The following is a 15,711-nucleotide window of genomic DNA, read 5'->3' on the forward strand; positions in this document are numbered from 1 at the left end:
CTACAATATTGAACTGCACACTAGAAGTATGTCACCATGTTAGAAAATATATGAAGGGATCCTGAGTAATCATTTAATAAACTCACGTAAATGGCAGCTACCATTACTGAACAGTACCTTACCTTTATCATGCACATTTTTTTTAGAATTTTCTCCTAATAGAATAAGAGGGGCAGTTGCTAGAATATGCCATAATATGCTAGCGACATAATATAGCATATTCTTCCATTTCTACTATTTGTTTTTCAATCACAGCATTGAAAATCCACCTCCAGTCATCACTGGCATGCGTTTGGTACAGTATGTAATGGAAATGCCTACGAAGGAAAGTCTCGGAACTATTACGATGGGTGATGGAATTTATAGCATCTTGAGCTTGTGTCATTATAACCCCAGGGCACCTGCATAGCGAAAGCTGATTAGGAATGGAAATTATCTTCTAAGAGCATAAACATTTTATGAGTAATGGGATGGGATGCACACTGCGAGCCCGTACTGTTAGCTAAACTGTTTACCTTAATTGTCATTTGTCTTCCAAGTGATTCACATAAATCCTTAAAGGAAAAAAAAACCCTGTGAAACTTTTATCTACCTGATTGCATTCATGCATATTAAAGCCTGACTTCTCCCCTTAAGTCTGGTCGGTAACCATCTTCAAGTAATATCTGATAAATAATGTATATGTAGTGTATATAATATTTATGTTACAGATTTTTTACTAAAATTAAAAAGGCAACAGCATTTGAAAAATGGATGTGCTTTTATTCTTAACAGCTTTAATTGTCTGAGTCATGTGACTGAGTCATGTGACTAACTGAGTCATGCGACTAACTGGAATCCCATTCAGGGTGGGATGCTGCCTGGATTAACATTTGGCAGATGTATGGATAAATCAAGCATTAATTTATTTATTTGTAACAATTCTGCACAAGTATTTACCTAAACAATAAATTAATGGTCAGGCAATATTATATATACTATAGATATATATCTATGGTATATACTATATGCAATGTATACACACACACACACACACACACACACACACACACACACACAGGCAGTCGTGTACTAATATCTTTATGGGGACCGCTCATTCACATGGGAAAAATGCTAATGCTAACTATGACAACCTTAACCCCTACGCAGCCATAATCATAACCATAAGTAACCAAACCAAATGCAAGAGTTTTAGCATTTTTAGGTTTTTCATTGCAGTCACAGGTTTTTATAAAATATAAACAGGAATTATTACCCTATAAGGTAAAAAAAAGAAAATGGGTATTCATCATGTTGTGGGGACATTTGGTCCCCACAAGGTAAGGTATACCTGGACATACACACACACACACACACACGTGTGTGTGTATAAGCTTTGTGATCCTGTGGTTCAGCGCCGGTAACTTGCATGTTTATTTTGGTTGGGTCATAAGAAAGTCAGGCAAGCACCCTAAAAGGGTTTGGTTAGACAGTGAAGAAGACCTGAGCAGAATGGAGATGTAGCAGGGTCTGGCAGGAGCTGAGGGTCTACCCTAGGAGCTGAGGGTCTGGCAGGAGCTGAGGGTCTACCTCAGGAGCTGAGGGTCTGGCAGGAGCTGAGGGTCTACCCTAGGAGCTGAGGGTCTGGCAGGAGCTGAGGGTCTACCTTACGAGCTGAGGGTCTACCTCAGGAGCTGAGGGTCTACCCTAGGAGCTGAGGGTCTACCCCAGGAGCTGAGGGTCTGGCAGGAGCTGAGGGTCTACCCCAGGAGCTGAGGGTCTGGCAGGAGCTGAGGGTCTACCCCAGGAGCTGAGGGTCTACCCTAGGAGCTGAGGGTCTACCCCAGGAGCTGAGGGTCTGGCAGGAGCTGAGGGTCTACCCCAGGAGCTGAGGGTCTGGCAGGAGCTGAGGGTCTACCCCAGGAGCTGAGGGTCTACCCCAGGAGCTGAGGGTCTGGCAGGAGCTGAGGGTCTACCCCAGGAGCTGAGGGTCTGGCAGGAGCTGAGGGTCTACCCCAGGAGCTGAGGGTCTACCCCAGGAGCTGAGGGTCTGGCAGGAGCTGAGGGTCTACCCCAGGAGCTGAGGGTCTACCCCAGGAGCTGAGGGTCTGGCAGGAGCTGAGGGTCTACCCCAGGAGCTGAGGCTCTACCCCAGGAGGAAAAGTACTGATACTGCACAGTGTTGGGAAAGGCAGCTGGTTGTCCAGGTAACATGCAGGCATTGGGAGCTCTGCTGTTATCTGTGCCACATAAGTGTGGGAAATAATAGTCTTTAAAATCATTTTTGGTCATGATTTATCTAGGACAAAATATGTAACTTTCTAGGGGCAGCATCTAGTTCTAAAATGAGGTCTTTCGGATGCTGTGCACTGCCCTTGTCTCCGCTCCCCTGTCAGCGGCTCAGGATCAAGGGACCTTATTCAATGGTTCTCTTGACTGATGCCATTCAGCTCCACAGAGGATCTGTGCATCTCCCACTGACATGAGACTTCATACTACCCCAACTTGACTTGCTGCTCAGCTTCCCAGTGAAAAGAGATCCAAAGCATGATTAATAAGTACTGATAACTGGTTCCAGTGGGGAAAAGAAGTATTCATTTCTCAGAATGACGCTGAGGTGTCAAGTCTTTCCGTTGACTCGCTCTTGACGGAAGCAACACCCGTCGTTCCGTGGGTGATGTGAAGGGGAACCGCCGTCTAGAATGGACTAATTCATGCCATTTTGAACTGAGCTGAACTGAGATTTTGTCATGAGAGAGAGGAGTGTTTCTGGAAAAACAGAGAGTTGGACTCTGGAAAAAAGAGGCACTTTCTGAAACTGAAGTTCCATTTTTGTGTATTGATCCAGTCAGCAACAAAGTATGGGACAGAAGGAGAGTGCAGAAGAAGCAGCATTAAATCCCATCCAGCGCTGCAGCGTGGGCTAGTTCATTGGTGGTTTAAGCAGGTCACTTTGGCTGTTTACTTTCTGAAAAAAAGCCATTTGCCAACATGATTTCACTTCTTCTTTATTTGTGCCCTCAACAGTAAAGGAGATTCTGAATAAAAGGCATTTTTCTGTCTGGGCTTTGACTTTGAATTATTGCCCTGCTTATTAAAGATGAAAGACAGAACTCAACAATTCCATGAAATTATTCTAATCCAATAATCTAAACTGGAGAATTTGAGGAATTACTGGGAAATATTTAAAAATGAAACTTCTTTAGAGGGTTGAGCTTATTGCTCTGAAATCCTTCCATTCATTTTATTATTATAGTAGCTGTTCATCGTTCCCTTTTGTAGTCTTCTTGGCCGTCCTCTCAGTTGTTGATATATACATACAGTAAATCCACACTCTCTGCAGTCTATGGACCATAAGGACCATGTTTTTGCACCAATGGAAAGTCATGAAGGAAACCCAAAGAAGAGGAGGAGAACATGGCGTGGAGAGCAGAACGTGAGGCTTGGGGCAGAAGGCTCTGATGGCTTCACTGAGCCTCCAATACTGTATGCAGTGCAGCGGAAAAGTCACAGGCAGTCAAAGAATATGATGTTTGACTGATCACCATGTTGGTGTAAAACGATATTATGATATTATGACTTTAACAGTGTGTCAGCTTAGCCATTTCAGAACCTCTCCAAAAGCCACCCCACTGTTTGCAGCAACCAACCAGGGCATTGCATGTATTTTTTGACTGGATCACTGCTCCACCTTGTTTGGCTAATCAATACCTCATTGAATTATTAAGCTAATTAAGTTTATTAATTAACTGAGTTGGTCGTAAAATTGAACTAATATGTTGAATGGCTGGGTTGCCCCTGAGGAGTGGTTTGGGATTTTTGTCTTCTGAGCAAACAAACTCTTCAGACCCAGATAAGTAGCTTTTTCTTTGACTGTCTATGACTTTTGCAGAGTAATATGTGTGTGTTTTGTTCATTAGCACTGGGATAGACCCCTGCAACCCTGAATAGGACAAGCGGTTACTGGAAAAGGAGGGATGGATGGGTGGATGGATGGATGGATGGATGGATGGATGGATGAACTCCATTTTAAAATATATCCTCATGTGCACAGTGTAAAAAACTATACTTTTTAGTCATTTCAATCAACCTGCTTTGGACTACGTTCTTAATAGCAAGTTTATAACATTCTAACACTCAACTAGCCAGCAGTTCTTGTGCTGTTTGTGTAGAGTTTACGTCTCACAGCTGTGGTAGGTTATCAGTTTAATGATTTTGAGTGGCAAGAAGTATAATCAGTATGTGTTGTACTATGACTATATATTTTTGGTTCTTGAATGAGGTGTTACTGAGATGACTGAATATCACGGCATGACGACCCCACGTTCCCCTTGGCCAAAACACAGTGAGGCGGAGATAACCTTACTGTGTGGATGTACGTTACTGTGTGGATGCACCTTACTGTGTGGATGCACGTTACTGTGTGGATGCACCTTACTGTGTGGATGCACCTTACTGTGTGGATGTACGTTACTGTGTGGATGCACGTTACTGTGTGGATGCACCTTACTGTGTGGATGTACCTTACTGTGTGGATGCACCTTACTGTGTGGATGTACCTTACTGTGTGGATGCACGTTACTGTGTGGATGCAGGTTACTGTGTGGATGCACCTTACTGTGTGGATGCACCTTACTGTGTGGATGCACGTTACTGTGTGGATGCACCTTACTGTGTGGATGCACCTTACTGTGTGGATGCAGGTTACTGTGTGGATGCAGGTTACTGTGTGGATGCAGGTTACTGTGTGGATGCACCTTACTGTGTGGATGCACCTTACTGTGTGGATGCACCTTACTGTGTGGATGCAGGTTACTGTGTGGATGCACCTTACTGTGTGGATGCACCTTACTGTGTGGATGTACCTTACTGTGTGGATGCACGTTACTGTGTGGATGCAGGTTACTGTGTGGATGCACCTTACTGTGTGGATGCACCTTACTGTGTGGATGCAGGTTACTGTGTGGATGCACCTTACTGTGTGGATGCACGTTACTGTGTGGATGCAGGTTACTGTGTGGATGCACCTTACTGTGTGGATGTACGTTACTGTGTGGATGCACCTTACTGTGTGGATGCAGGTTACTGTGTGGATGTACCTTACTGTGTGGATGTACGTTACTGTGTGGATGTACGTTACTGTGTGGATGCACCTTACTGTGTGGATGTACGTTACTGTGTGGATGCAGGTTACTGTGTGGATGCACCTTACTGTGTGGATGCACGTTACTGTGTGGATGCAGGTTACTGTGTGGATGCACCTTACTGTGTGGATGTACGTTACTGTGTGGATGCACCTTACTGTGTGGATGCACCTTACTGTGTGGATGCACCTTACTGTGTGGATGCACCTTACTGTGTGGATGTACGTTACTGTGTGGATGCAGGTTACTGTGTGGATGTACCTTACTGTGTGGATGCACCTTACTGTGTGGATGTACGTTACTGTGTGGATGCAGGTTACTGTGTGGATGCACCTTACTGTGTGGATGCACCTTACTGTGTGGATGCAGGTTACTGTGTGGATGTACCTTACTGTGTGGATGTACGTTACTGTGTGGATGCACCTTACTGTGTGGATGCACCTTACTGTGTGGATGTACGTTACTGTGTGGATGTACGTTACTGTGTGGATGCACCTTACTGTGTGGATGCACCTTACTGTGTGGATGCACGTTACTGTGTGGATGCAGGTTACTGTGTGGCTGTACCTTACTGTGTGGATGCACCTTACTGTGTGGATGCACCGCAGCTTCATAACCGTGTGAGTCTTAAATCCCCACTGACTGCAGGCACGTCGAGCAACGGCTCGGCAGCCGTTAATGGTCACTGCCGCACGGTTATTAAAAAACGGTCTGTGGGAATTAATCTTCCACTGGTGCATGAAGCCAGAAATAAAGAAAAATTACACAGACAAAAAGGCACAATGGAAACACAAAGTCAACTGCAAAAGATGCTTGAACTTTTCAAATAAAAGCAAAAGCAGGATGGAGCTCATGAGTTCTGTAAGTTCCCAGGCATGTCTGTAAAATGTTTCATAGAAAGTATGTAAGTAGTTTACATTATCTCCTTAAAACATATGGATTTTCTGTAGTCTACCTTTGAAAGAAGCGTTGTTCATATGACTTGATTAAATTTTTCAGTGACTGTAATACTGCATGTAATTCCGATGAAGCTTATGTATAAGAGGTCATATGAATTCATCCTGAACCAGTACTTATTGTGATGTGATGTATTGTAATGTAGGAGTTGAACTGTGACCCCGCATAACTCGGGAAAGCTGAGCCTTGGTACTCTGTCCATGATAATGATGCTTTATTTGTCACTTGTACAGGTATATGTGGATTTTTTTAGTTTTTCATATCCCATCTCACTCTCCAACGTGACATACAAATTGGCTAAAGCTCACGCCGACTGTCACCAATCCACCATCAGTCTTCCATAGTTACCCAGTGATCATTCAGCTCATGGTCCTACTCTGACTTAAGCCAATTTTTAAGCCCATGTCACATCCCTACGTCCATGGACAGCAGAATGGGGGGAGGTGTGTGTGTGTGGGGGGGGGGTACTTGAGTAACTTTTGAGCCTTATAAAGAATGTGGTGATGAATGGTAATGAAAAAATTACCTACAAATAATATATTGCAACCTGATACAATTTTTTAAAATACAAAGTGGCTTTTAAAATAAAAGGTTATATCTGTGACTAGTGGAGAAGACTTTATGACCCCCCCCCCAGATATATTCTGTAATCCACACCTCACCTACATCTTCCCATGATGAATGGACAGTTAAACACTAAATGAAATGGAAATGAAATATTATAATTTTCTATAATTGTGCCTGAATTTTTATAATTATCGCACTGGATTTGTTAAAGAACAATTCAGTTGTTCTGGTATTTTATTCTGCTATTATGCACAATAAAAGCGTATTATATGTGACTAATTAAATAGCAGTTTTTGTGGTATTCCAGTGATCAGTACTGTTTCCCTAACAAGTCTTAGGCAGACAAAGAAAAGGCTTTTTAAGGCTATTCCTCTGGGTAGTAAGTTTATAGTTGCTCAGAAAAAAAGACAATTTAACATTGGAACATATGCAAATTAACAGTAACAAAAAAAAATAAACAAAAATTTCTTCTGTTCTCCAAAAGCTTACTGGTAACACTTTACTTGGGGGACATGAATAATGCAGTAGTACACGTTTAGTTAATCAGTAACTAAGTATTTATTAAGTACTAATCCCATTCTCATTCATCATTAATCATTCATGTATTTAGTTCATGATTTGTTCTTGAGTAGCAAATGAGTCAATAAGTAATTTTTGCCCTCATCTTACCATTATTAACTAATTAGTTAACTGTTAGTAATCCTGAATGAATTACATGAACTATCATGATTAATTAATTATGAACAAGCACGGGATCAGTATGTAACTAACACTAAGTTAGTGATTAATTAATGTATTAAGTAAGCATGTACTGCTCCATTATTCAGGTAAATGTCCAAGTAAAGTGTGACCAACTTACTGATAGTTGGATAGCTGGATCAGTGCTGTGTACTGTGTGCTGTGGTGTGTCAACAATGGCTACTGATCACTAAATTCTAAATTCTAACCTAAATTCTAGATGAACACCTCTTGGGTTCCAAGATCTGTCTTGGACCAAGCCATACCATGTATTTATTACATTTCACTACTGGCTCAATTAATTAATCAACTTAATTAGTTCAATAACTCAAAGAGATATTGATAAGCCAAATTAGGTGGGGTAGTGATCCAGTCAAAAAATACTTCTATGAGTTGGACGATTATGTCAAATACTACAGTGACTTTTAAATGGCTATGCTGATACACTTTGACAGACGTAATATCATAGTATTAGATAAAGATCATATAAATAGGATTTCTGACTACCTAAGATTTTTGCAAAGTACTGAATTAATTTGTCAGTCTGTGATATGATGTACCATTGTTTCATCAGCCTGGGGGCACAGTAATGCTGTCGCCTCACACTTCCGGTGCTGCAGGTATTAATCCCGACCTTGCTCTGTGTGTCAGAAATTTGCATGTTCTCCCCGGGCTGCAGGGATTTCCGGTTTCCTCCCACAGTCTAAAGAGGAGCAGCTACATATTGGATAAGCAGCTGGAAGATGTATGAATGGTTTATTAGTCATCGATGGACAGAATGCAGATTGAAGAAATCAAGTTAACTCTCAGAGCCAGACTATGCTGTGCTGTGCTGGAGTGTGCTGGAGTGTGCGTCAGCAACATTTCTGCAGCATGTGCTGTTTTCAAACAACATATGCAAGCAGTGTAAAATAGGGGTAGGCAAACCTGATCCTGGAGTGCCGGTATCCAGCAGGTTTTCCATCCTACCTGGTCTCTGTTGAACCACAGCTGATCTCAGGCAGACAGTAAATCCTGGAGTGCAGGATTCCAGGACTCCAGGATCAGGACTGCCTACCCCAGGTGTAAAATATATATTAATACTTACTGGAAAATCTTTGCTTAATTCTTCTCTGTACACCCCTTACGTCTTTAATGTATTTTTCAAACTTTATTTGCAGTGAAGCTGCCACTGGAGGTGCATAACAGAGGTGCTGCGATGGATTGTAAAACAAAAACTACCTGCAGGGAGAAATTATGGATTGCATGAGGCATATGATAAAGGATTTTCAATTTCAGTTTATATCTTCAATCCTGTTTAGATCTTCTCTGTGTACCTCTTGTGTACTCTCACTGGATTTGGGGAGCAAGGCTACCACTGCATCCCTTCATCAGCCAAATCACTGTGCTGCATTTACTGCATTAACAGCATATATGTCATTCCTTCTGCTTCACATACTCAGATTACAAATGGCTTTGCACAATTAAATATATTGATCTCACTCATCCTTAGAGTTCCCTCCTTGACAAAGTCACTAATTATTTCATTTTCCAAGCTATTGATATTTCTCTGAATCACATGGTAAATAATACAATTTTGATCTGAGTACATTTCCTATTACCACAACCTCAGACTGTTGTGGTTTGGACAGACACTGTAGTGATCAGCTCGCCTTGGGCTGATTGCGGAAGACTGCTGTGAATTACTGTCATACATGCCATCAACTCCCAAACTATTGCCTGTCAAATACTGCAGAGTTTAGACAGTAAATAATTCACCACTCCCATGGTTATTGGATTTCAGAATAATTCTTGATCAGATTCAGGTGGTCATTTATTACTTTTTCATTTTAATTATATACATATTTATTAAATTGTGCCTGCATTAATCAATTTACCTTTATAGGCAGTATTGTCACTTTGGAAAATGACCTGCCACTATAAGCCCATAAATCTCAATGTTAATTCTGCTTGTCTTTTTTTGTCCATTAAGACCACATTTCATGTTTTTTTTTCTTACATAATTTTCTGCCATTTCAGGTTACATGTTTCCTCAGAGCCACTGCATCTGTGAATTTTCTGTTGATTTGGCTGCTGTTAATGATACTTTTCCTAAGGGAACTTCACTGTGAGTTCAGTGTGACTTTGCACTGTACACTGGCAAAGGACACTCGCACACATATTAGTGAATGACATGGGTGTTTAGGTGGATGATGGGGTTAGGGTTAGGAGGACTTACATTAATGTGCGGTACTATACCAATACAAATATGGAGTTTAGTGGGTAAAGTACAGGGGTAGCGGTTCGGCTGTAGAGGCATATTGGTTCGATACAGAGTGGAGAAAATGGAAAGAGAACAAGACTAGGGAGACCTAGACCCAGTAGAGTTGGTTTTGTGGGAGTTTGACCAGAGACTGAAGGAAAAGCGGCCAATGAGAGCTCAGCATATACAGTATGTGGGACCTCCTTCAGGACAGCTGGAAAAGCATCTCAGGAGGCCACCTCATGAAACTGCTGTAGAGGAGACAGTAGGATCAGCCAGTCCCTGGGGTGATTGGGGTTAAGGGCCTTGTCATGGGGTCATCCTGCCGACCATGGGATTTGAACCAGCAACCTCCTGAGTACCAATCCAAGGAGCTGCCCCCTCCACAACAAATTTCTTTTTGTTTAATACTATTTCAGTCAGTGTATAGTTCCCTGTATCCTATTTTAAAGTCTACTGTATACCCACACAGCCACACACACCCACATGCAGGGTACCCTGTTATAAAACAACCAATGAAAAATCACCATTGTTCCATAAGAATTAGACAATAACCTAAGCATTGTTCAGTTTCCAAAACGAAACTTTTTTGGAACTATTCTGGACATGAACACCACTGCTGGTATTAGACGGATAAAGCTTATGTCGAAAAGAATCACCAAGTCTACGAAATGTCATGGCTTGTCTGGATTCTTTTGAGGTTATTTGACAACTATGCACCAAGGTCTTTGTTACAAAGTACCAAAGCATATTAGCCAAACATCTTCTCTGCCAAGACCTTCTAGAAAGAGAAAACTAAGAGGGACTAGATGAGTGACTAAATCTAGAATTATCTAAAAGAATATTTGTGATTTGACCTGAAAAAAGACCTAAAGCATATAAAAAGCTATAATTCTATACAAAAGTTAGACCTTGATATGTTTTAGCTTTTGCCATAGTATGATTATTGAAGAATGTAATATTTAATATTATAACTAATAACTAATTTTATGAACAGAAAATATAGCTCATTATTAAATCACAATGTGCTATTAATTTCTTTGCATAAAAACGTGTTTTATTCGTAAGTCCAAACTGTACAGTATTTCTTCTATGGCGTGTAAAATATTTTTCTCAGAGGAGTAAATTATGTATCCTAGTATTTCATATAATGTATTTTAATTGGTCGTGTCATTCGTATATCTTCTCTGAGAAAAAAAAAACTCAAGTGAAATTGTGATAATCGTGAATGAACCAAATACAAATCAATATATTATGCAATTGGTTCTGAAAAGAAGATGAATAATTGGCAATACTTGATCTGTGCTTCTATAATTGAGTAAACAGAGAGGTGGAGGGGAGCATAGAAACTTACTGCAAATGGAACCGCGGAACCTGAACTTGGACCACTGTCAAAAACGGGCTCTTTCCAGTCATAATTGTAGCCCATTTACCATCAAATACACATGGGTGTGAATGAAAGGAGTTTTATCTGCACTAAAGCAAGTCTGGACCATAGCAAAAAGTCATGGGGCCCTCAGAGACTAATAGAACACTGTTATGACAACAGGGGATTACTGAGCAGTGCTCTGGCGATGTGGGGACCAGTTTCCAATAACAATTTTATCTGCCTTCTGCATGCGCCATGTGCCTCGGCCTGCTGCTAATTTGTAACTCTGGAAATTAAGCGTCACTTTGTTCTCTCTCCAAGTTACAGCCAGTGATTTTTTTGCATTCATAAAACTGTCCTATTCTTACAAGGATTGTGGCAGAACTGCTTTGAAAATTTAATTGAGCCGGTTAATCAGGCTGTTAATTTGTTTCCTTTTTTAAGTTGCCAATTATTCATTATGTACATAATGTAAAATATATATTTAAGAAAAATAATGGATGAGAAAAGGAACATATCTAAAAAGTGAAAAAATGCATACAGATTATTGTGGACTCATTTATGTTTTAGCATCGTGAAAGTAGGTCTGGAAGCCCTGTGATCCGTACTTCCCATGTGTGCCACAACACTTCAGGATCCTTATTAATTTTTAATACCATTTAACCATTTATCACTGCACAATTTCCTGGCATAGTCAACCTAATTTAAAAAAAAAAATAGGACACTGGATGTCCTAAAGGTTTCTTTCATTACAAACCAATTTCTTTGAAAGTATAAAAATGTATGTGTTTCCATGTGATTTATTACTTGAATCAGACTTGAGTCTACAATGAATCACACAGCTCATTTTGTGTGTTTCTGGCTCACAAATTCTAGAATGTCAGATCACACTTTTGAGAAATGGGAACGATTTGAGAGACAAAGAAGTACCAGGCTTTGAGCTTACCTCTGAATGTGGACGTGTGCTTAGAAGTGGCACATGGAACCTGCAAAATCCACCTCCAGTATAACAAATCACTCAGCAATCACTTCCCCAGGATGCTCCGGTCTCCCACGGTTATATATGAGTCTAAAACTATTAACTGCAGAACCAACTGTTCCTCTTGCAATTGTACAGGACATACTGTAGCAAGCCCTCTGTCATCTGCATTTGTAAAATATTCATACAGGACATCTGACACCTGCCAAAAGAATGTCCTATTCTTAAAAGAGAGAAATTCATATTATCCACTACAAAGGAACTCTTGCCATCATATTGTCCTTCATTAAATCTGCAGAAGGGAGGGGTTGGAGAAGACTTCCTTTCAAGGGCGTAGGTTTTGTTTCTACACTGGAAGGGACCAAATCAGCCCGGAAAGCCACACCTCCCTAAACACACACGTACTCCCCCATTTCCATAATCTATACCCTTCTTCTTCTTCAGTATAAGATACAGTACAGTTATGTTCATAATGAGTGACTTTGTAATGTGGCAAATTAAAATAAATTAAAAACAAATGTTAAAAAATTTGGCATCCTCCCCATTTTGATTTTCCCCATTATTTTGCTTTGTTTTATATTTCTATTGCCAAAAGTTTCATTAAAAATATGAACATGAGTAAAATAATGTCATTTATTAGAGTGTATATTCTAACTGATTTCTCCAGTGACAATTGTGTTTGAATAACTGATGTAATTAGCTTTGCTGTTTTGCACTTGATTGTATATGACACCTCGTGTCTTGGGTTCTATTGTATTAAATTGAAATTGTCACATGTGTTTTGTTGGCTGTACTTATGGTGACAAGGACTATTGATATAGATGTGTTGAGATTTGCCAGGATAATTGTTAACTGGCTGACACCTGTTAAAATCACATTATAAATTTAATTAAATAATTGGTGAAATTAAATATCCATCCATCCATCCTTTTTCTGTAAGCGCTTGTCCTATTCAGGGTCTCCAGGGGTCCTGAGCCTATCATGGAGGCTATGGGCGGAAGGCGGGAAATAATCCAGGATGGGGCACTGATTAATCCGTCACAGGGCACACTCACACACCAGTCACTCACACATGTACACCTACGTGAAATGAAATATCCTTTTCTTAATATTAATGGAATAAAAAGCACATTCCTTTTACTGCACTGGAGCCATTCAGTTCCACAGACCCAAAAATGTTTCCCCCCGTTGAGAGTTTATGTTCTCACAGATTTATACCTGTAATCCTTAACCGGGACTTGCAAAGCTCCCCTTATTTTGGAAGGACTGCAGAGGATTTCTGCTTTTGTTCTAAAATATTATGTAGGAAAAAGTAGATGTTTTGTACTATTTTACATAGAGGGGGACATGAAGCCATTTCCCTTTTCTAGTTCTGTGCAGCAGTGGAAAAACTGTAGGGTTTCAGGAGTATGCAGTTGTGATGTATTTGGTAAAGAAGTGCCCCTCCCCCACCCCTCCCCCACCCCCCCCCCCCATGGATGAGATGCCGAATAAAGGGCTCCACGGTGCAGAAAGAACCTTGACTGTCATTAAAAAGGACAGGTCAGCAACAATCCAATATTACCGCATTCTACTGTTAAAATTACTCAGCAGATCATTGCGGTGAGGTCTTAATAGCGCCGCTCCTCTCGCCCCCAGTGCTGCATGCAGTGTAGCGGCACTTCCTCTCGCAACTTTTAACAAATACCTCTTTCTGAAGTTAAGCCTTGGAGTCTCAATGCTTTTCCCCATGGCTTCTATTTGTGGCGAGATTATGAGGCCTGTCCTTCGCTGGGAATTCATACCCGGCGGCTCGACATCGCAGGCGCAGTTCATTAATTTATCAGATGGTGACTAATTTGTAGGGGGAAGTCCGATAAGAAGGTATCCGTATCTAAAGCATGTTTGATTACATCGAAAACGAAAACAGTCACTCAATTAATAAAGTGGCGGCGTGACGGGAAGGCCGATCTCAGCTGCGTATCACTGCGCGAAGACGGAGCTCCTCTGTTCCCCGGTATCGCCTTCTTCAAAGGACAACACAAGGTCTTAGACAATGGAGTTGCTTCCAAGTCCTTTGAAACTTTCATAAAACTGCAGCGAATGGTGCTCTGCTGTGAATGCTGATTAGCTCTGGGGTTCTATTTAGGCGCATGACCCACAGCAGGTGCAGGTTAGAACAGATAAAATAACTAACTAATTTCATCAGAGGTTCCTAACCAACCAAATAAATAAATAAACAATCAATCATGCTGTCACAGGGTCAGCAGGTAGCAAAACATTCTACAAGCAGGCATATCATGCAATGGATGCACGATGTTTTTACATATCAAAGGTGTCTAATTTCCATATTTCCAAATTTCAGTTGCATTTAGGAAGCTCCTGTTCTGCAGTGACTTTCTGACAGGTTTAGGAATGAAGTGGCAGGGAGAGTCAGTGGCACCAAGCATGCAGGATGCTGTCAGCGGACATTACAGAAAAATCCAACTACAAACACTTTGAAACATATGCGTAGTCATACATAATAATTCATAAGCAAATATGAATTTGTTTTAAATTAATATAAATTTAGCAAAATGTTGTAGGTATCGATTATATTATACAAACAGACTGGTATTGGAAATGTGCCAAATAATGTATCTAGCGGCTGTTTTTTATACATAAAGCATGTGTTTGATCCACATTACAGAATTAACTCTCTGAAATCCATGGACAAAGCCATTAATTAGTTAATTAAATGTCATTGCTTTTCTCTGCCATTGTAATTAATCTAAGGTATTAAGAGACATATAAGAATTATTGAAAGTAATTACTATAGGTTTTTACTTCACTTAAGATGCGAGGCATTTTCAGCAGTGGGGGTAAAAGCGGATGGCCACTAATCAGTCATTTAATTTCCAGTGCAGCATGTTGGTTTGCTCCAGGTGTCTGGATTAATTATGGTGTGCTAAAATGGACCCCCCTCCCCCCAGTGGAAAGAATCAGACTATGAATGGTTTTAATAGACCTCTGTAACACGCCTTTTTCCCTTCTGAAAACACGAGAGACATTATAATTATTCCCAAGAAACTGGCCCAGCCTGTTTAATTGCACAGTTTCTGATGGTTTGACTCTTTTCTTTGTTTTCACCTGCAATAGGAATTTAACTTCCTGTTCAAATGATGACACTGTGTCAGAAGTCAGAATGTACAGCACACAGGGGCCATTAAGGTCCTCAGAAAGCAAATCTCTCACATTCCCTCTCATTTACCCTAAATCATTATGTTTCCCTGAAGTTTTTCATACTTTAACTCATTTGACTCATAAGAATGGTTCTTCTGCACATTTTTATCACAGATTAAAATAAATAAATAAATAATCTGTCTCCCGAAGCTCCTGACAGAAACTTGCTTGAGGGTCCAAATGATGGAACGATAATATTCTCTTCAGCTGCCTTCAGCCCTACAGTATATTTGTTTTGCATGCAACATTTCTTTTTTTTTCAACAAAAGCCCCAAATAGTTTCCTTCTGAACTTCTCTCTGTTAGTACAGTACGTGTTGATCATATACAAACAATTTAACAATTACCAGAGCCTGCAGTGACTCCTATCTGCCTCTCATTTAAACTGAAACATTCAAAGTTATGCAATCAGCTTTTCTTTAAATCATTTAATAACATTAAATGAGTATGTCACAGGGTGGTAGTAATGCCTTGATTAATAATTTTTCAAACTCTCCTGTGGGTTTAGCTAAAATACATTTTTGATTTAATTGCAC

This window comes from Brienomyrus brachyistius, chromosome 10 (assembly GCF_023856365.1).
Source record: "Brienomyrus brachyistius isolate T26 chromosome 10, BBRACH_0.4, whole genome shotgun sequence".
Taxonomy (NCBI): Eukaryota; Metazoa; Chordata; class Actinopteri; order Osteoglossiformes; family Mormyridae; genus Brienomyrus; species Brienomyrus brachyistius.